The sequence below is a fragment of the Hyla sarda genome, unplaced genomic scaffold, assembly GCF_029499605.1.
Source record: "Hyla sarda isolate aHylSar1 unplaced genomic scaffold, aHylSar1.hap1 scaffold_266, whole genome shotgun sequence".
Classification (NCBI taxonomy): Eukaryota; Metazoa; Chordata; class Amphibia; order Anura; family Hylidae; genus Hyla; species Hyla sarda.
This window is the reverse complement of record NW_026609353.1, coordinates 191,436-210,762: the sequence shown is the minus strand read 5'-3', so window position 1 is coordinate 210,762 and position 19,327 is coordinate 191,436. Positions and strand designations below refer to the sequence as shown.

At 46.3% G+C, this 19,327-nt stretch overlaps 8 non-coding genes and 1 pseudogene across 8 annotated transcripts; all 9 read left to right on the top strand.

Moving 5' to 3' along the window:
• Positions 1-420: 420 nt before the first annotated feature.
• Positions 421-611, top strand: LOC130324694 (U2 spliceosomal RNA). The gene has a single exon (XR_008869649.1). It is a non-coding gene; the product is annotated as a U2 spliceosomal RNA (small nuclear RNA).
• A 2,096-nt stretch (positions 612-2,707) lies between these two features.
• LOC130324767 (U2 spliceosomal RNA) lies at positions 2,708-2,895 on the top strand. Its single transcript, XR_008869716.1, has one exon. It is a non-coding gene; the product is annotated as a U2 spliceosomal RNA (small nuclear RNA).
• A 2,096-nt stretch (positions 2,896-4,991) lies between these two features.
• On the top strand, positions 4,992-5,182 carry LOC130324692 (U2 spliceosomal RNA). The gene has a single exon (XR_008869648.1). It is a non-coding gene; the product is annotated as a U2 spliceosomal RNA (small nuclear RNA).
• A 2,088-nt stretch (positions 5,183-7,270) lies between these two features.
• On the top strand, positions 7,271-7,461 carry LOC130324690 (U2 spliceosomal RNA). The gene has a single exon (XR_008869646.1). It is a non-coding gene; the product is annotated as a U2 spliceosomal RNA (small nuclear RNA).
• Positions 7,462-9,557: 2,096 nt separating this feature from the next.
• LOC130324689 (U2 spliceosomal RNA) lies at positions 9,558-9,748 on the top strand. The gene has a single exon (XR_008869645.1). It is a non-coding gene; the product is annotated as a U2 spliceosomal RNA (small nuclear RNA).
• A 2,091-nt stretch (positions 9,749-11,839) lies between these two features.
• On the top strand, positions 11,840-11,999 carry LOC130324786 (U2 spliceosomal RNA; annotated as a pseudogene).
• A 694-nt stretch (positions 12,000-12,693) lies between these two features.
• LOC130324780 (U2 spliceosomal RNA) lies at positions 12,694-12,881 on the top strand. Its single transcript, XR_008869727.1, has one exon. It is a non-coding gene; the product is annotated as a U2 spliceosomal RNA (small nuclear RNA).
• A 2,101-nt stretch (positions 12,882-14,982) lies between these two features.
• LOC130324761 (U2 spliceosomal RNA) lies at positions 14,983-15,173 on the top strand. Its single transcript, XR_008869710.1, has one exon. It is a non-coding gene; the product is annotated as a U2 spliceosomal RNA (small nuclear RNA).
• A 2,092-nt stretch (positions 15,174-17,265) lies between these two features.
• Positions 17,266-17,456, top strand: LOC130324688 (U2 spliceosomal RNA). Its single transcript, XR_008869644.1, has one exon. It is a non-coding gene; the product is annotated as a U2 spliceosomal RNA (small nuclear RNA).
• Positions 17,457-19,327: the final 1,871 nt, after the last annotated feature.

Genomic DNA, 19,327 nt, shown 5'->3' with positions numbered 1-19,327 from the left:
GGTAAGTCCAATGGGGTGCAGGCATGTCCTCTATGCTTACAGCTTCCCGTGGGTGTTGGTTTGATACCGTTTGGGGACAGCCAAGGAGGCATCTGCAGGCAACAAAGGTAGGTGTGTGCTTGTGTGTGTGTTTCCTATGCAGATCCTAAGCCCAGTGTCACATGCAAGTAGGAGGAGTAAGAAGGGTTCCTGGCAAATCCGGGTTATGGATTGCATTTAAAAAGGCCCCGTGGGAGTGCAATGGGCCCCTGTCTTGCTGCTTAGCAATAATGGTATGGGTTTAGGTTCTGCTGTGTGTACTGGTGGTTGACTGCCCCCCAGCCCAGAGTGTGCATGGAAAATTGTCTGGCAGCCTCCCTGACAGCAAGCAGTGATAGTGCCCATGAAGGGGACCTTGTTGGGCCCGCCCCTTTCACGGTTATCGCTTCTCGGCCTTTTGGCTAAGATCAAGTGTAGTATCTGTTCTTATCAGTTTAATATCTGATACGTCCCCTATCTGGGGACCATATATTAAATGGATTTTTGAGAACGGGGGCCGATTTCGAAGCTTGCTTCCGTCGCCCTATGCATTGACCCGATATGGCAGTATCTTCGGGTACAGTGCACCACCCCCTTACAGGGTTAAAAAGAAAGATTCCTACTTTCATTGCTACCTGCTTGCTGGCTAGCCAGCTAGCCAGCCCTGTGGGCCTTGCTGCTGCTGCTGCTGCTGCTGCTGCAGCCAAAAAACAAAAGGTGGTGCTGCTGCTGCTTCTGCTGCTTCTGCTTGTGTCTGGCCGCTGTTGGAGCGTCCAGGCACAGGACTTCTGCTGCTGCTGACTAAATGGCCTCCTTAATTGGATCATTTGAGTAGCCAGCACACCTGTGCAGGTAGGGCATGACATGATAGGCAGCTGCCTTGATAGCGGGTGGGTGCTGAATGTTCCTAATTGACAAAATAAGATTAATGCTTATGAAGAAATATAAAATCTCATCCCTTCCCCAATATCGCGCCACACCCCTACCCCTTAATTCCCTGGTTGAACTTGATGGACATATGTCTTTTTTCGACCGTACTAACTATGTAACTATGTAACATAACATGGGGGGGTCTCCTGGCTGTTCACACAGGTGTGTCATTGCTGTACATTGACCATGCATTGCTTCTGTGGTATTGCAAAGGCAAAGACAAATGCTTCCAGCCATCCATTGCACTAATGGATTGGTCATCAGCTGGCTGTCTATGTCCCGCATCAATATAGACCAAAGTACAGAGGGTTAGGCTATGCTATAGTGCACCTACCTGATGCATCAGAAGGTGCGAGGCCCTTGCTAAATTCTGTGCACAGACTTTGAGATCTATGCTTTAGACTGTATCTAAACCTGCTCCAACATGGACTGACATTCTGGCCTACTTTCAGCCGATGCGACTTGTCTGTCGCTGAACAGTCGCTTTTTATGTATTCAGCACCTATGTATAATGTTGTAAAAATGCTCTAGAAGCTAAAGTCGCAGAAATGTCACACATATTTGGCCTGCAACTTTCTGTGCGACAAATTCAGACAGGAAAAATCAGTATAAATCCTTAGAAAATTATCCCCCAGTGTCTCCATCTGCTGGCGGTATTGAATAAGCATTGCTGCACTGATGGGGTATGCATTAGACGAAAAAAAAGAAGAAAAAGAAGAATAATACGCCCAGAAAAGAGGCGAAAAGGAGAAAAACGTAAAAAAACGTGAAAAAAAAGTAAGAGGAAGAGAAGGGAAAAAAAGGTGGAAATGGGTTTAAAAGTGATTTCGGCGGAGAAATATATATATATATATATATATATATATATATATATATATATATATATACGCGCACACACACACATATATATAAACGTATTCTCCGTTGAGATATTGCAGCCGCTGCTGTGTCCAGGCCCAGGAGCCTTAGCACTGTGCTGTGATGTCACTCAATACCACTGACATCACTAGGTGTAAACAACATCTCTCCTTTGCTGTGTATGTGACTATGGAGCTGTTTGGTGATGTCGTCTATTATGGCCTTCATAGAAGCAACAGGAGATTGTTGCATCCATCTAGAACCCTCAGAACTACAGTGCTATGATGTCACTCACTTCCACAGGCCTTGCAGAGTGTAAACAACAACAACCCAGCTTTGTCGTGTATGTAACCATAGGGATTGTGATGTCACCTAGAACCTTCACAGCAGCGACAGCTTTATGAGGAGCATCAGCACTGCTCTGCCTGAGCAGAACCATCACCGCCATAGGTTGTCAAATAACCCGGATTTAACCCACACAGGTAAGTCCAATGGGGTGCAGGCATGTCCTCTATGCTTACAGCTTCCCGTGGGTGTTGGTTTGATACCGTTTGGGGACAGCCAAGGAGGCATCTGCAGGCAACAAAGGTAGGTGTGTGCTTGTGTGTGTGTTTCCTATGCAGATCCTAAGCCCAGTGTCACATGCAAGTAGGAGGAGTAAGAAGGGTTCCTGGCAAATCCGGGTTATGGATTGCATTTAAAAAGGCCCCGTGGGAGTGCAATGGGCCCCTGTCTTGCTGCTTAGCAATAATGGTATGGGTTTAGGTTCTGCTGTGTGTACTGGTGGTTGACTGCCCCCCAGCCCAGAGTGTGCATGGAAAATTGTCTGGCAGCCTCCCTGACAGCAAGCAGTGATAGTGCCCATGAAGGGGACCTTGTTGGGCCCGCCCCTTTCACGGTTATCGCTTCTCGGCCTTTTGGCTAAGATCAAGTGTAGTATCTGTTCTTATCAGTTTAATATCTGATACGTCCCCTATCTGGGGACCATATATTAAATGGATTTTTGAGAACGGGGGCCGATTTCGAAGCTTGCTTCCGTCGCCCTATGCATTCCGATATGGCAGTATCTTCGGGTACAGTGCACCACCCCCTTACAGGGTTAAAAAGAAAGATTCCTACTTTCATTGCTACCTGCTTGCTGGCTAGCCAGCTAGCCAGCCCTGTGGGCCTTGCTGCTGCTGCTGCTGCTGCTGCTGCAGCCAAAAAACAAAAGGTGGTGCTGCTGCTGCTTCTGCTGCTTCTGCTTGTGTCTGGCCGCTGTTGGAGCGTCCAGGCACAGGACTTCTGCTGCTGCTGACTAAATGGCCTCCTTAATTGGATCATTTGAGTAGCCAGCACACCTGTGCAGGTAGGGCATGACATGATAGGCAGCTGCCTTGATAGCGGGTGGGTGCTGAATGTTCCTAATTGACAAAATAAGATTAATGCTTATGAAGAAATATAAAATCTCATCCCTTCCCCAATATCGCGCCACACCCCTACCCCTTAATTCCCTGGTTGAACTTGATGGACATATGTCTTTTTTCGACCGTACTAACTATGTAACTATGTAACATAACATGGGGGGGTCTCCTGGCTGTTCACACAGGTGTGTCATTGCTGTACATTGACCATGCATTGCTTCTGTGGTATTGCAAAGGCAAAGACAAATGCTTCCAGCCATCCATTGCACTAATGGATTGGTCATCAGCTGGCTGTCTATGTCCCGCATCAATATAGACCAAAGTACAGAGGGTTAGGCTATGCTATAGTGCACCTACCTGATGCATCAGAAGGTGCAAGGCCCTTGCTAAATTCTGTGCACAGACTTTGAGATCTATGCTTTAGACTGTATCTAAACCTGCTCCAACATGGACTGACATTCTGGCCTACTTTCAGCCGATGCGACTTGTCTGTCGCTGAACAGTCGCTTTTTATGTATTCAGCACCTATGTATAATGTTGTAAAAATGCTCTAGAAGCTAAAGTCGCAGAAATGTCACACATATTTGGCCTGCAACTTTCTGTGCGACAAATTCAGACAGGAAAAATCAGTATAAATCCTTAGAAAATTATCCCCCAGTGTCTCCATCTGCTGGCGGTATTGAATAAGCATTGCTGCACTGATGGGGTATGCATTAGACGAAAAAAAAGAAGAAAAAGAAGAATAATACGCCCAGAAAAGAGGCGAAAAGGAGAAAAACGTAAAAAAACGTGAAAAAAAAGTAAGAGGAAGAGAAGGGAAAAAAAGGTGGAAATGGGTTTAAAAGTGATTTCGGCGGAGAAATATATATATATATATATATATATATATATATATATATATATATATATACGCGCACACACACACATATATATAAACGTATTCTCCGTTGAGATATTGCAGCCGCTGCTGTGTCCAGGCCCAGGAGCCTTAGCACTGTGCTGTGATGTCACTCAATACCACTGACATCACTAGGTGTAAACAACATCTCTCCTTTGCTGTGTATGTGACTATGGAGCTGTTTGGTGATGTCGTCTATTATGGCCTTCATAGAAGCAACAGGAGATTGTTGCATCCATCTAGAACCCTCAGAACTACAGTGCTATGATGTCACTCACTTCCACAGGCCTTGCAGAGTGTAAACAACAACAACCCAGCTTTGTTGTGTATGTAACCATAGGGATTGTGATGTCACCTAGAACCTTCACAGCAGCGACAGCTTTATAAGGAGCATCAGCACTGCTCTGCCTGAGCAGAACCATCACCGCCATAGGTTGTCAAATAACCCGGATTTAACCCACACAGGTAAGTCCAATGGGGTGCAGGTATGTCCTCTATGCTTACAGCTTCCCGTGGGTGTTGGTTTGATACCGTTTGGGGACAGCCAAGGAGGCATCTGCAGGCAACAAAGGTAGGTGTGTGCTTGTGTGTGTGTTTCCTATGCAGATCCTAAGCCCAGTGTCACATGCAAGTAGGAGGAGTAAGAAGGGTTCCTGGCAAATCCGGGTTATGGATTGCATTTAAAAAGGCCCCGTGGGAGTGCAATGGGCCCCTGTCTTGCTGCTTAGCAATAATGGTATGGGTTTAGGTTCTGCTGTGTGTACTGGTGGTTGACTGCCCCCCAGCCCAGAGTGTGCATGGAAAATTGTCTGGCAGCCTCCCTGACAGCAAGCAGTGATAGTGCCCATGAAGGGGACCTTGTTGGGCCCGCCCCTTTCACGGTTATCGCTTCTCGGCCTTTTGGCTAAGATCAAGTGTAGTATCTGTTCTTATCAGTTTAATATCTGATACGTCCCCTATCTGGGGACCATATATTAAATGGATTTTTGAGAACGGGGGCCGATTTCGAAGCTTGCTTCCGTCGCCCTATGCATTGACCCGATATGGCAGTATCTTCGGGTACAGTGCACCACCCCCTTACAGGGTTAAAAAGAAAGATTCCTACTTTCATTGCTACCTGCTTGCTGGCTAGCCAGCTAGCCAGCCCTGTGGGCCTTGCTGCTGCTGCTGCTGCTGCTGCTGCAGCCAAAAAACAAAAGGTGGTGCTGCTGCTGCTTCTGCTGCTTCTGCTTGTGTCTGGCCGCTGTTGGAGCGTCCAGGCACAGGACTTCTGCTGCTGCTGACTAAATGGCCTCCTTAATTGGATCATTTGAGTAGCCAGCACACCTGTGCAGGTAGGGCATGACATGATAGGCAGCTGCCTTGATAGCGGGTGGTGCTGAATGTTCCTAATTGACAAAATAAGATTAATGCTTATGAAGAAATATAAAATCTCATCCCTTCCCCAATATCGCGCCACACCCCTACCCCTTAATTCCCTGGTTGAACTTGATGGACATATGTCTTTTTTCGACCGTACTAACTATGTAACTATGTAACATAACATGGGGGGGTCTCCTGGCTGTTCACACAGGTGTGTCATTGCTGTACATTGACCATGCATTGCTTCTGTGGTATTGCAAAGGCAAAGACAAATGCTTCCAGCCATCCATTGCACTAATGGATTGGTCATCAGCTGGCTGTCTATGTCCCGCATCAATATAGACCAAAGTACAGAGGGTTAGGCTATGCTATGCACCTACCTGATGCATCAGAAGGTGCGAGGCCCTTGCTAAATTCTGTGCACAGACTTTGAGATCTATGCTTTAGACTGTATCTAAACCTGCTCCAACATGGACTGACATTCTGGCCTACTTTCAGCCGATGCGACTTGTCTGTCGCTGAACAGTCGCTTTTTATGTATTCAGCACCTATGTATAATGTTGTAAAAATGCTCTAGAAGCTAAAGTCGCAGAAATGTCACACATATTTGGCCTGCAACTTTCTGTGCGACAAATTCAGACAGGAAAAATCAGTATAAATCCTTAGAAAATTATCCCCCAGTGTCTCCATCTGCTGGCGGTATTGAATAAGCATTGCTGCACTGATGGGGTATGCATTAGACGAAAAAAAAGAAGAAAAAGAAGAATAATACGCCCAGAAAAGAGGCGAAAAGGAGAAAAACGTAAAAAAACGTGAAAAAAAAGTAAGAGGAAGAGAAGGGAAAAAAAGGTGGAAATGGGTTTAAAAGTGATTTCGGCGGAGAAATATATATATATATATATATATATATATATATATATATATATATACGCGCACACACACACATATATATAAACGTATTCTCCGTTGAGATATTGCAGCCGCTGCTGTGTCCAGGCCCAGGAGCCTTAGCACTGTGCTGTGATGTCACTCAATACCACTGACATCACTAGGTGTAAACAACATCTCTCCTTTGCTGTGTATGTGACTATGGAGCTGTTTGGTGATGTCGTCTATTATGGCCTTCATAGAAGCAACAGGAGATTGTTGCATCCATCTAGAACCCTCAGAACTACAGTGCTATGATGTCACTCACTTCCACAGGCCTTGCAGAGTGTAAACAACAACAACCCAGCTTTGTTGTGTATGTAACCATAGGGATTGTGATGTCACCTAGAACCTTCACAGCAGCGACAGCTTTATGAGGAGCATCAGCACTGCTCTGCCTGAGCAGAACCATCACCGCCATAGGTTGTCAAATAACCCGGATTTAACCCACACAGGTAAGTCCAATGGGGTGCAGGCATGTCCTCTATGCTTACAGCTTCCCGTGGGTGTTGGTTTGATACCGTTTGGGGACAGCCAAGGAGGCATCTGCAGGCAACAAAGGTAGGTGTGTGCTTGTGTGTGTGTTTCCTATGCAGATCCTAAGCCCAGTGTCACATGCAAGTAGGAGGAGTAAGAAGGGTTCCTGGCAAATCCGGGTTATGGATTGCATTTAAAAAGGCCCCGTGGGAGTGCAATGGGCCCCTGTCTTGCTGCTTAGCAATAATGGTATGGGTTTAGGTTCTGCTGTGTGTACTGGTGGTTGACTGCCCCCCAGCCCAGAGTGTGCATGGAAAATTGTCTGGCAGCCTCCCTGACAGCAAGCAGTGATAGTGCCCATGAAGGGGACCTTGTTGGGCCCGCCCCTTTCACGGTTATCGCTTCTCGGCCTTTTGGCTAAGATCAAGTGTAGTATCTGTTCTTATCAGTTTAATATCTGATACGTCCCCTATCTGGGGACCATATATTAAATGGATTTTTGAGAACGGGGGCCGATTTCGAAGCTTGCTTCCGTCGCCCTATGCATTGACCCGATATGGCAGTATCTTCGGGTACAGTGCACCACCCCCTTACAGGGTTAAAAAGAAAGATTCCTACTTTCATTGCTACCTGCTTGCTGGCTAGCCAGCTAGCCAGCCCTGTGGGCCTTGCTGCTGCTGCTGCTGCTGCTGCTGCTGCTGCAGCCAAAAAACAAAAGGTGGTGCTGCTGCTGCTTCTGCTGCTTCTGCTTGTGTCTGGCCGCTGTTGGAGCGTCCAGGCACAGGACTTCTGCTGCTGCTGACTAAATGGCCTCCTTAATTGGATCATTTGAGTAGCCAGCACACCTGTGCAGGTAGGGCATGACATGATAGGCAGCTGCCTTGATAGCGGGTGGGTGCTGAATGTTCCTAATTGACAAAATAAGATTAATGCTTATGAAGAAATATAAAATCTCATCCCTTCCCCAATATCGCGCCACACCCCTACCCCTTAATTCCCTGGTTGAACTTGATGGACATATGTCTTTTTTCGACCGTACTAACTATGTAACTATGTAACATAACATGGGGGGGTCTCCTGGCTGTTCACACAGGTGTGTCATTGCTGTACATTGACCATGCATTGCTTCTGTGGTATTGCAAAGGCAAAGACAAATGCTTCCAGCCATCCATTGCACTAATGGATTGGTCATCAGCTGGCTGTCTATGTCCCGCATCAATATAGACCAAAGTACAGAGGGTTAGGCTATGCTATAGTGCACCTACCTGATGCATCAGAAGGTGCGAGGCCCTTGCTAAATTCTGTGCACAGACTTTGAGATCTATGCTTTAGACTGTATCTAAACCTGCTCCAACATGGACTGACATTCTGGCCTACTTTCAGCCGATGCGACTTGTCTGTCGCTGAACAGTCGCTTTTTATGTATTCAGCACCTATGTATAATGTTGTAAAAATGCTCTAGAAGCTAAAGTCGCAGAAATGTCACACATATTTGGCCTGCAACTTTCTGTGCGACAAATTCAGACAGGAAAAATCAGTATAAATCCTTAGAAAATTATCCCCCAGTGTCTCCATCTGCTGGCGGTATTGAATAAGCATTGCTGCACTGATGGGGTATGCATTAGACGAAAAAAAAGAAGAAAAAGAAGAATAATACGCCCAGAAAAGAGGCGAAAAGGAGAAAAACGTAAAAAAACGTGAAAAAAAAGTAAGAGGAAGAGAAGGGAAAAAAAGGTGGAAATGGGTTTAAAAGTGATTTCGGCGGAGAAATATATATATATATATATATATATATATATATATATATATATACGCGCACACACACACATATATATAAACGTATTCTCCGTTGAGATATTGCAGCCGCTGCTGTGTCCAGGCCCAGGAGCCTTAGCACTGTGCTGTGATGTCACTCAATACCACTGACATCACTAGGTGTAAACAACATCTCTCCTTTGCTGTGTATGTGACTATGGAGCTGTTTGGTGATGTCGTCTATTATGGCCTTCATAGAAGCAACAGGAGATTGTTGCATCCATCTAGAACCCTCAGAACTACAGTGCTATGATGTCACTCACTTCCACAGGCCTTGCAGAGTGTAAACAACAACAACCCAGCTTTGTTGTGTATGTAACCATAGGGATTGTGATGTCACCTAGAACCTTCACAGCAGCGACAGCTTTATGAGGAGCATCAGCACTGCTCTGCCTGAGCAGAACCATCACCGCCATAGGTTGTCAAATAACCCGGATTTAACCCACACAGGTAAGTCCAATGGGGTGCAGGCATGTCCTCTATGCTTACAGCTTCCCGTGGGTGTTGGTTTGATACCGTTTGGGGACAGCCAAGGAGGCATCTGCAGGCAACAAAGGTAGGTGTGTGCTTGTGTGTGTGTTTCCTATGCAGATCCTAAGCCCAGTGTCACATGCAAGTAGGAGGAGTAAGAAGGGTTCCTGGCAAATCCGGGTTATGGATTGCATTTAAAAAGGCCCCGTGGGAGTGCAATGGGCCCCTGTCTTGCTGCTTAGCAATAATGGTATGGGTTTAGGTTCTGCTGTGTGTACTGGTGGTTGACTGCCCCCCAGCCCAGAGTGTGCATGGAAAATTGTCTGGCAGCCTCCCTGACAGCAAGCAGTGATAGTGCCCATGAAGGGGACCTTGTTGGGCCCGCCCCTTTCACGGTTATCGCTTCTCGGCCTTTTGGCTAAGATCAAGTGTAGTATCTGTTCTTATCAGTTTAATATCTGATACGTCCCCTATCTGGGGACCATATATTAAATGGATTTTTGAGAACGGGGGCCGATTTCGAAGCTTGCTTCCGTCGCCCTATGCATTGACCCGATATGGCAGTATCTTCGGGTACAGTGCACCACCCCCTTACAGGGTTAAAAAGAAAGATTCCTACTTTCATTGCTACCTGCTTGCTGGCTAGCCAGCTAGCCAGCCCTGTGGGCCTTGCTGCTGCTGCTGCTGCTGCTGCTGCTGCAGCCAAAAAACAAAAGGTGGTGCTGCTGCTGCTTCTGCTGCTTCTGCTTGTGTCTGGCCGCTGTTGGAGCGTCCAGGCACAGGACTTCTGCTGCTGCTGACTAAATGGCCTCCTTAATTGGATCATTTGAGTAGCCAGCACACCTGTGCAGGTAGGGCATGACATGATAGGCAGCTGCCTTGATAGCGGGTGGGTGCTGAATGTTCCTAATTGACAAAATAAGATTAATGCTTATGAAGAAATATAAAATCTCATCCCTTCCCCAATATCGCGCCACACCCCTACCCCTTAATTCCCTGGTTGAACTTGATGGACATATGTCTTTTTTCGACCGTACTAACTATGTAACTATGTAACATAACATGGGGGGGTCTCCTGGCTGTTCACACAGGTGTGTCATTGCTGTACATTGACCATGCATTGCTTCTGTGGTATTGCAAAGGCAAAGACAAATGCTTCCAGCCATCCATTGCACTAATGGATTGGTCATCAGCTGGCTGTCTATGTCCCGCATCAATATAGACCAAAGTACAGAGGGTTAGGCTATGCTATAGTGCACCTACCTGATGCATCAGAAGGTGCGAGGCCCTTGCTAAATTCTGTGCACAGACTTTGAGATCTATGCTTTAGACTGTATCTAAACCTGCTCCAACATGGACTGACATTCTGGCCTACTTTCAGCCGATGCGACTTGTCTGTCGCTGAACAGTCGCTTTTTATGTATTCAGCACCTATGTATAATGTTGTAAAAATGCTCTAGAAGCTAAAGTCGCAGAAATGTCACACATATTTGGCCTGCAACTTTCTGTGCGACAAATTCAGACAGGAAAAATCAGTATAAATCCTTAGAAAATTATCCCCCAGTGTCTCCATCTGCTGGCGGTATTGAATAAGCATTGCTGCACTGATGGGGTATGCATTAGACGAAAAAAAAGAAGAAAAAGAAGAATAATACGCCCAGAAAAGAGGCGAAAAGGAGAAAAACGTAAAAAAACGTGAAAAAAAAGTAAGAGGAAGAGAAGGGAAAAAAAGGTGGAAATGGGTTTAAAAGTGATTTCGGCGGAGAAATATATATATATATATATATATATATATATATATATATATACGCGCACACACACACATATATATAAACGTATTCTCCGTTGAGATATTGCAGCCGCTGCTGTGTCCAGGCCCAGGAGCCTTAGCACTGTGCTGTGATGTCACTCAATACCACTGACATCACTAGGTGTAAACAACATCTCTCCTTTGCTGTGTATGTGACTATGGAGCTGTTTGGTGATGTCGTCTATTATGGCCTTCATAGAAGCAACAGGAGATTGTTGCATCCATCTAGAACCCTCAGAACTACAGTGCTATGATGTCACTCACTTCCACAGGCCTTGCAGAGTGTAAACAACAACAACCCAGCTTTGTTGTGTATGTAACCATAGGGATTGTGATGTCACCTAGAACCTTCACAGCAGCGACAGCTTTATGAGGAGCATCAGCACTGCTCTGCCTGAGCAGAACCATCACCGCCATAGGTTGTCAAATAACCCGGATTTAACCCACACAGGTAAGTCCAATGGGGTGCAGGCATGTCCTCTATGCTTACAGCTTCCCGTGGGTGTTGGTTTGATACCGTTTGGGGACAGCCAAGGAGGCATCTGCAGGCAACAAAGGTAGGTGTGTGCTTGTGTGTGTGTTTCCTATGCAGATCCTAAGCCCAGTGTCACATGCAAGTAGGAGGAGTAAGAAGGGTTCCTGGCAAATCCGGGTTATGGATTGCATTTAAAAAGGCCCCGTGGGAGTGCAATGGGCCCCTGTCTTGCTGCTTAGCAATAATGGTATGGGTTTAGGTTCTGCTGTGTGTACTGGTGGTTGACTGCCCCCCAGCCCAGAGTGTGCATGGAAAATTGTCTGGCAGCCTCCCTGACAGCAAGCAGTGATAGTGCCCATGAAGGGGACCTTGTTGGGCCCGCCCCTTTCACGGTTATCGCTTCTCGGCCTTTTGGCTAAGATCAAGTGTAGTATCTGTTCTTATCAGTTTTCATGCTGGTGGGGATGGGTGCTGCATGGAGGATGCAGGTGTACCAGGGCTTTCCGGGGCTGGTTCTGAGGAATCAGCTCGACGGCTGCCCCGATGTGACCTGTTCCCTTCGGGTCTCGCCATGAGGCTGAGAGGGTCTAGAGCCGAGGTACTTTTGTGCCTCGGGGAGTGGTGACCCCGAGGTGCCGAAACTCACTGGGAGAATAGACTCACTGAGTTGAAGCACGGGCACCATAATCTCTTCACCTTGTGGCACTCACCTCTTGATTCCCGGCCTTCTGGCTAGGATCAGAGAAATTTTTATAGATCCGGCCGGATGTCCGGGCAGTATATCTGCACACATTCACTTATTTATTTATTTTTTGTCTCACTGTGTCACTTTTTGCGTGTTGTGTGTTCACAGGATTTGTCAGGATGCGGTAGCCCTTCTGGGTGTCCCTCCTGGCGGTCTAGGGGAGGTGTGTGTGGCCATTAGGTTCCGCACCTCCCTGCAAACACCCCGGGTACTCCTGCTTTGGCAGGGTACCTACCGTAATCGGCTCTGCGGGCAGATACCTTGGCTAACGCCAAGGGGGATGCCGGGAGCATTTGTGGTCCCCTAGTAGCTTCGGCGAAAAGGGACATCGAACCTGGAACCTCGCAGGTACCTTTTGGTCCGGAGGCGAAGGGTAAGGTTTGTTGGGGGGCCTCTCTCCTATCGGAGAAGGGCTTGCGATAGACCGCATCCTTTGTGCACGTTTTTTTTAGTGTAACACGTTTGCACTTTTTCTTGCACTTTGGGTGAATCGAAAGCACGTTCCTCGGCTTTAGATAAAAAAAAAAAAAAAAAAAAAATCTGTTCTTATCAGTTTAATATCTGATACGTCCCCTATCTGGGGACCATATATTAAATGGATTTTTGAGAACGGGGGCCGATTTCGAAGCTTGCTTCCGTCGCCCTATGCATTGACCCGATATGGCAGTATCTTCGGGTACAGTGCACCACCCCCTTACAGGGTTAAAAAGAAAGATTCCTACTTTCATTGCTACCTGCTTGCTGGCTAGCCAGCTAGCCAGCCCTGTGGGCCTTGCTGCTGCTGCTGCTGCTGCTGCTGCAGCCAAAAAACAAAAGGTGGTGCTGCTGCTGCTTCTGCTGCTTCTGCTTGTGTCTGGCCGCTGTTGGAGCGTCCAGGCACAGGACTTCTGCTGCTGCTGACTAAATGGCCTCCTTAATTGGATCATTTGAGTAGCCAGCACACCTGTGCAGGTAGGGCATGACATGATAGGCAGCTGCCTTGATAGCGGGTGGGTGCTGAATGTTCCTAATTGACAAAATAAGATTAATGCTTATGAAGAAATATAAAATCTCATCCCTTCCCCAATATCGCGCCACACCCCTACCCCTTAATTCCCTGGTTGAACTTGATGGACATATGTCTTTTTTCGACCGTACTAACTATGTAACTATGTAACATAACATGGGGGGGTCTCCTGGCTGTTCACACAGGTGTGTCATTGCTGTACATTGACCATGCATTGCTTCTGTGGTATTGCAAAGGCAAAGACAAATGCTTCCAGCCATCCATTGCACTAATGGATTGGTCATCAGCTGGCTGTCTATGTCCCGCATCAATATAGACCAAAGTACAGAGGGTTAGGCTATGCTATAGTGCACCTACCTGATGCATCAGAAGGTGCGAGGCCCTTGCTAAATTCTGTGCACAGACTTTGAGATCTATGCTTTAGACTGTATCTAAACCTGCTCCAACATGGACTGACATTCTGGCCTACTTTCAGCCGATGCGACTTGTCTGTCGCTGAACAGTCGCTTTTTATGTATTCAGCACCTATGTATAATGTTGTAAAAATGCTCTAGAAGCTAAAGTCGCAGAAATGTCACACATATTTGGCCTGCAACTTTCTGTGCGACAAATTCAGACAGGAAAAATCAGTATAAATCCTTAGAAAATTATCCCCCAGTGTCTCCATCTGCTGGCGGTATTGAATAAGCATTGCTGCACTGATGGGGTATGCATTAGACGAAAAAAAAGAAGAAAAAGAAGAATAATACGCCCAGAAAAGAGGCGAAAAGGAGAAAAACGTAAAAAAACGTGAAAAAAAAGTAAGAGGAAGAGAAGGGAAAAAAAGGTGGAAATGGGTTTAAAAGTGATTTCGGCGGAGAATATATATATATATATATATATATATATATATATATATATATATATATATATATACGCGCACACACACACATATATATAAACGTATTCTCCGTTGAGATATTGCAGCCGCTGCTGTGTCCAGGCCCAGGAGCCTTAGCACTGTGCTGTGATGTCACTCAATACCACTGACATCACTAGGTGTAAACAACATCTCTCCTTTGCTGTGTATGTGACTATGGAGCTGTTTGGTGATGTCGTCTATTATGGCCTTCATAGAAGCAACAGGAGATTGTTGCATCCATCTAGAACCCTCAGAACTACAGTGCTATGATGTCACTCACTTCCACAGGCCTTGCAGAGTGTAAACAACAACAACCCAGCTTTGTTGTGTATGTAACCATAGGGATTGTGATGTCACCTAGAACCTTCACAGCAGCGACAGCTTTATGAGGAGCATCAGCACTGCTCTGCCTGAGCAGAACCATCACCGCCATAGGTTGTCAAATAACCCGGATTTAACCCACACAGGTAAGTCCAATGGGGTGCAGGCATGTCCTCTATGCTTACAGCTTCCCGTGGGTGTTGGTTTGATACCGTTTGGGGACAGCCAAGGAGGCATCTGCAGGCAACAAAGGTAGGTGTGTGCTTGTGTGTGTGTTTCCTATGCAGATCCTAAGCCCAGTGTCACATGCAAGTAGGAGGAGTAAGAAGGGTTCCTGGCAAATCCGGGTTATGGATTGCATTTAAAAAGGCCCCGTGGGAGTGCAATGGGCCCCTGTCTTGCTGCTTAGCAATAATGGTATGGGTTTAGGTTCTGCTGTGTGTACTGGTGGTTGACTGCCCCCCAGCCCAGAGTGTGCATGGAAAATTGTCTGGCAGCCTCCCTGACAGCAAGCAGTGATAGTGCCCATGAAGGGGACCTTGTTGGGCCCGCCCCTTTCACGGTTATCGCTTCTCGGCCTTTTGGCTAAGATCAAGTGTAGTATCTGTTCTTATCAGTTTAATATCTGATACGTCCCCTATCTGGGGACCATATATTAAATGGATTTTTGAGAACGGGGGCCGATTTCGAAGCTTGCTTCCGTCGCCCTATGCATTGACCCGATATGGCAGTATCTTCAGGTACAGTGCACCACCCCCTTACAGGGTTAAAAAGAAAGATTCCTACTTTCATTGCTACCTGCTTGCTGGCTAGCCAGCTAGCCAGCCCTGTGGGCCTTGCTGCTGCTGCTGCTGCTGCTGCTGCAGCCAAAAAACAAAAGGTGGTGCTGCTGCTGCTTCTGCTGCTTCTGCTTGTGTCTGGCCGCTGTTGGAGCGTCCAGGCACAGGACTTCTGCTGCTGCTGACTAAATGGCCTCCTTAATTGGATCATTTGAGTAGCCAGCACACCTGTGCAGGTAGGGCATGACATGATAGGCAGCTGCCTTGATAGCGGGTGGGTGCTGAATGTTCCTAATTGACAAAATAAGATTAATGCTTATGAAGAAATATAAAATCTCATCCCTTCCCCAATATCGCGCCACACCCCTACCCCTTAATTCCCTGGTTGAACTTGATGGACATATGTCTTTTTTCGACCGTACTAACTATGTAACTATGTAACATAACATGGGGGGGTCTCCTGGCTGTTCACACAGGTGTGTCATTGCTGTACATTGACCATGCATTGCTTCTGTGGTATTGCAAAGGCAAAGACAAATGCTTCCAGCCATCCATTGCACTAATGGATTGGTCATCAGCTGGCTGTCTATGTCCCGCATCAATATAGACCAAAGTACAGAGGGTTAGGCTATGCTATAGTGCACCTACCTGATGCATCAGAAGGTGCGAGGCCCTTGCTAAATTCTGTGCACAGACTTTGAGATCTATGCTTTAGACTGTATCTAAACCTGCTCCAACATGGACTGACATTCTGGCCTACTTTCAGCCGATGCGACTTGTCTGTCGCTGAACAGTCGCTTTTTATGTATTCAGCACCTATGTATAATGTTGTAAAAATGCTCTAGAAGCTAAAGTCGCAGAAATGTCACACATATTTGGCCTGCAACTTTCTGTGCGACAAATTCAGACAGGAAAAATCAGTATAAATCCTTAGAAAATTATCCCCCAGTGTCTCCATCTGCTGGCGGTATTGAATAAGCATTGCTGCACTGATGGGGTATGCATTAGACGAAAAAAAAGAAGAAAAAGAAGAATAATACGCCCAGAAAAGAGGCGAAAAGGAGAAAAACGTAAAAAAACGTGAAAAAAAAGTAAGAGGAAGAGAAGGGAAAAAAAGGTGGAAATGGGTTTAAAAGTGATTTCGGCGGAGAAATATATATATATATATATATATATATATATATATATATATATATACGCGCACACACACACATATATATAAACGTATTCTCCGTTGAGATATTGCAGCCGCTGCTGTGTCCAGGCCCAGGAGCCTTAGCACTGTGCTGTGATGTCACTCAATACCACTGACATCACTAGGTGTAAACAACATCTCTCCTTTGCTGTGTATGTGACTATGGAGCTGTTTGGTGATGTCGTCTATTATGGCCTTCATAGAAGCAACAGGAGATTGTTGCATCCATCTAGAACCCTCAGAACTACAGTGCTATGATGTCACTCACTTCCACAGGCCTTGCAGAGTGTAAACAACAACAACCCAGCTTTGTTGTGTATGTAACCATAGGGATTGTGATGTCACCTAGAACCTTCACAGCAGCGACAGCTTTATGAGGAGCATCAGCACTGCTCTGCCTGAGCAGAACCATCACCGCCATAGGTTGTCAAATAACCCGGATTTAACCCACACAGGTAAGTCCAATGGGGTGCAGGCATGTCCTCTATGCTTACAGCTTCCCGTGGGTGTTGGTTTGATACCGTTTGGGGACAGCCAAGGAGGCATCTGCAGGCAACAAAGGTAGGTGTGTGCTTGTGTGTGTGTTTCCTATGCAGATCCTAAGCCCAGTGTCACATGCAAGTAGGAGGAGTAAGAAGGGTTCCTGGCAAATCCGGGTTATGGATTGCATTTAAAAAGGCCCCGTGGGAGTGCAATGGGCCCCTGTCTTGCTGCTTAGCAATAATGGTATGGGTTTAGGTTCTGCTGTGTGTACTGGTGGTTGACTGCCCCCCAGCCCAGAGTGTGCATGGAAAATTGTCTGGCAGCCTCCCTGACAGCAAGCAGTGATAGTGCCCATGAAGGGGACCTTGTTGGGCCCGCCCCTTTCACGGTTATCGCTTCTCGGCCTTTTGGCTAAGATCAAGTGTAGTATCTGTTCTTATCAGTTTAATATCTGATACGTCCCCTATCTGGGGACCATATATTAAATGGATTTTTGAGAACGGGGGCCGATTTCGAAGCTTGCTTCCGTCGCCCTATGCATTGACCCGATATGGCAGTATCTTCGGGTACAGTGCACCACCCCCTTACAGGGTTAAAAAGAAAGATTCCTACTTTCATTGCTACCTGCTTGCTGGCTAGCCAGCTAGCCAGCCCTGTGGGCCTTGCTGCTGCTGCTGCTGCTGCTGCTGCAGCCAAAAAACAAAAGGTGGTGCTGCTGCTGCTTCTGCTGCTTCTGCTTGTGTTTGGCCGCTGTTGGAGCGTCCAGGCACAGGACTTCTGCTGCTGCTGACTAAATGGCCTCCTTAATTGGATCATTTGAGTAGCCAGCACACCTGTGCAGGTAGGGCATGACATGATAGGCAGCTGCCTTGATAGCGGGTGGGTGCTGAATGTTCCTAATTGACAAAATAAGATTAATGCTTATGAAGAAATATAAAATCTCATCCCTTCCCCAATATCGCGCCACACCCCTACCCCTTAATTCCCTGGTTGAACTTGATGGACATATGTCTTTTTTCGACCGTACTAACTATGTAACTATGTAACATAACATGGGGGGGTCTCCTGGCTGTTCACACAGGTGTGTCATTGCTGTACATTGACCATGCATTGCTTCTGTGGTATTGCAAAGGCAAAGACAAATGCTTCCAGCCATCCATTGCACTAATGGATTGGTCATCAGCTGGCTGTCTATGTCCCGCATCAATATAGACCAAAGTACAGAGGGTTAGGCTATGCTATAGTGCACCTACCTGATGCATCAGAAGGTGCGAGGCCCTTGCTAAATTCTGTGCACAGACTTTGAGATCTATGCTTTAGACTGTATCTAAACCTGCTCCAACATGGACTGACATTCTGGCCTACTTTCAGCCGATGCGACTTGTCTGTCGCTGAACAGTCGCTTTTTATGTATTCAGCACCTATGTATAATGTTGTAAAAATGCTCTAGAAGCTAAAGTCGCAGAAATGTCACACATATTTGGCCTGCAACTTTCTGTGCGACAAATTCAGACAGGAAAAATCAGTATAAATCCTTAGAAAATTATCCCCCAGTGTCTCCATCTGCTGGCGGTATTGAATAAGCATTGCTGCACTGATGGGGTATGCATTAGACGAAAAAAAAGAAGAAAAAGAAGAATAATACGCCCAGAAAAGAGGCGAAAAGGAGAAAAACGTAAAAAAACGTGAAAAAAAAGTAAGAGGAAGAGAAGGGAAAAAAAGGTGGAAATGGGTTTAAAAGTGATTTCGGCGGAGAAATATATATATATATATATATATATATATATATATATATATATATATATATATACGCGCACACACACACATATATATAAACGTATTCTCCGTTGAGATATTGCAGCCGCTGCTGTGTCCAGGCCCAGGAGCCTTAGCACTGTGCTGTGATGTCACTCAATACCACTGACATCACTAGGTGTAAACAACATCTCTCCTTTGCTGTGTATGTGACTATGGAGCTGTTTGGTGATGTCGTCTATTATGGCCTTCATAGAAGCAACAGGAGATTGTTGCATCCATCTAGAACCCTCAGAACTACAGTGCTATGATGTCACTCACTTCCACAGGCCTTGCAGAGTGTAAACAACAACAACCCAGCTTTGTTGTGTATGTAACCATAGGGATTGTGATGTCACCTAGAACCTTCACAGCAGCGACAGCTTTATGAGGAGCATCAGCACTGCTCTGCCTGAGCAGAACCATCACCGCCATAGGTTGTCAAATAACCCGGATTTAACCCACACAGGTAAGTCCAATGGGGTGCAGGCATGTCCTCTATGCTTACAGCTTCCCGTGGGTGTTGGTTTGATACCGTTTGGGGACAGCCAAGGAGGCATCTGCAGGCAACAAAGGTAGGTGTGTGCTTGTGTGTGTGTTTCCTATGCAGATCCTAAGCCCAGTGTCACATGCAAGTAGGAGGAGTAAGAAGGGTTCCT